Raw genomic sequence first — 2,619 nt, forward strand, 5'->3', positions numbered from 1 at the left:
GTCTTCTTTTGGAAGGCCAAACAAAGTAGTTTCTCTTTCACAACAAAACACACAGCGCCTTCATGACATGGCGGTGTCAGCAACAACACTACTACAGCGAGAATAAAAGTTAAGCCTTCTTTCTTTGCGTGAACATTTGGGCGGCGTTATGCAAATCTTCCCACATCGTGACGTAGACATGTGGGGGCCTGTTAGAACGAGCCGTTTTAGGTAGGCGTGGTTGACTCTTAACTTTTATAAAGAATATCTCTTTGGATTTGAGACTTTAGTCTTTGCAACTTTAAAGATCTTTTTTATGCACCAAGAGCTTGTAACACTCCAAAGAGTGTTGAAATCACATCATATGAAATCACATCCTATGACCCCTTTAACATGGACCACAGAAAGACTGGCGTACTTTGTGTAGTTAGGGGGTGTCATAATAGCTGGTTCAAGCGTAAAAAATACCTGCAAAACATTTGTTTTGACCATAATCCATGCACCAGAGCTGAATGTGGATGTGGGGCACCCTATGATTTGCACGCCCCTCCGAAGGGAGAAGAAGCTCGTTGGCTTTGGTTAAAAGCCTTAAACTTAAAGAAACCACCGAAATTTCCGTACGTTTGCTCTTTCCACTTCGGAAACAGTTGTAATAATTGCAAATTTAATAATATTACAGTATTATTTTGATCAAACAAATTCAGTCTTAGTGAGCATTGGTGAAGTCTTGGTGCAAAAACATAAGAAAAGTATAAAAGGAAGTATTAGAAAGTATACAATTGTTCAATTTGTCAATTTCAGACAATTTTGAATTTCTTTTATTTTTCTTTCAGGATATGATCGGACTCTGTCAGGTTATCATCTGTGTAATATGACTGAGTCTGTGTCAGTGACCAATGTGATCTCCTATCCAACCTCGTACACCCAGAGGAGACCGTGTCCGTGTGGTGGGTGGCTGCCATGGACAATGTGTTATGTCACGGTTTATAAAACAGAATACTGAACACAGGTGTATGACATGCCCAAACAGGTCATGAAATGTTGCCATGGCTATGAACAAGTTGGGAGTTACTGTGCCTTGTGTGAGTACTTTCAAACAAATTCATATGAAATAGAATTGTCCCTGGAAAGTAGGATGCTGCAGATTGTCTTAATCTACATGAAAATTGACATCATTGTTGACCACTGTTAAGACTTTAATCTTTTTTATTGATATTGTCATTATCTCAGCCTTGAACAGAAGTGCAGAATTCACATCCAAGCCAGGACTGTGTCCCCCAACAAGAGCGACAGGGTCTCTGTGTAATAATTCAAACTCCTCTGGCTCTGTGTGCAACTGGGACATTGATTGTCCTCAGTGGCAAAAATGCTGCCTGATCGAAAACACCTCCCCCAACTCTCAGTGCTCAGACCCAGTACCATCAGGTATACACAAACCCATACTGAATTCTCATAGGCAGGCACATTGTTAAATAACATACAATGAGTTTAAAAAGCCAATTTTTCCTCAAGTCAACAGAACCTGGTGCTTCAATGTGACAATAACAGTTAAGACAACCTATGAGCTAGTTACCATGAACAAAGGACTCTTCAACCACACCAGACTGCTGCACTCTGTGGTTTGTAATCATCGGTTTATCATTCACCTATGACATTATGTGCTTTATAAACTTTAAGATGCCAAATATGCTGTCCAGTTAGCTCACTAAGTGAAACACAGCCCATATATGTTGTATATCTGCAGTGGGTATGTTCTGCAGTGATGTAACTGTTGGGTCTTTCTGTAGGTAACTGGCGCTCTGGGAATTGATCAAATTTCTGTGCATCATGTCTGGTCAAAATCAGCAGGGCCCTTCACAACTTCTTCCTCACTGCTGGTTTGTTCTTCTAAAGTTATCTTACTAGAAGACATCTCTACAAAACTGTATCTGCTGGGAATCATTGAGGAGGTGACTAATTTGGTGGTGCAAGGTATGTCTGATTTCTGTAATTGTGAAACGAAAGCATTTCATATGATTCAGTTTGTAAAGAACAGCGCTGTCAATGTGAATAATACAATTTTATATATTTCACTTTTTGATTTTATGAACATTTTTATTGACATTTTTACGGAGTTGCCACTTGATGTATAATGTACAATTTGGATCCTGAAGCTAAATTAATTGGGAACCATTGATCTACAGAGATCTTTTTTTTATTTTTATAAAAAATTAACTTTTATGTAATAATGTCATTCAAACGTGTCCATTATCTTGATAAATCGACATGCATACATTGTAATTTCCTAGATGTGGATGAATGTGCAGCTCCGGAGTTGAACAGTTGTTCTCTACATGCACACTGCAGAAATACAGTAGGGTCTTATTTGTGTGACTGCCATCATGGGTATCACGACCTCAATCCTTCACAGTTTGCATTGGTAAGAAAGGACAATCATTACATAACGATGCCATCTTAACCACATGAAACCCCATCATTTTGTGGGGACCAAGATCCAGTCAAGTGTTTTCTGTTTCTAATCAGCCCCCAGAGTCGCTACACAAACTTTCATCAACAACACTACCACCCCATCCTGGACTACTCACTCAATGCCAGGTACACTAGAATAACTTCTGATTATGATCAGTTATGATGCACTTC

The 2,619-nt window shown here is 39.2% G+C and overlaps 1 pseudogene; it reads left to right on the forward strand.

The window, feature by feature from the left end:
* The first annotated feature begins 850 nt into the window (after nt 1-850).
* Nucleotides 851-2,619, forward strand: part of LOC107751404 (uromodulin-like 1) — a 12,107-nt pseudogene continuing 10,338 nt past the window's right edge.

This window comes from Sinocyclocheilus rhinocerous, unplaced genomic scaffold (genome assembly GCF_001515625.1).
Source record: "Sinocyclocheilus rhinocerous isolate Xijiao unplaced genomic scaffold, SAMN03320098_v1.1 scaffold1624, whole genome shotgun sequence".
Taxonomy (NCBI): Eukaryota; Metazoa; Chordata; class Actinopteri; order Cypriniformes; family Cyprinidae; genus Sinocyclocheilus; species Sinocyclocheilus rhinocerous.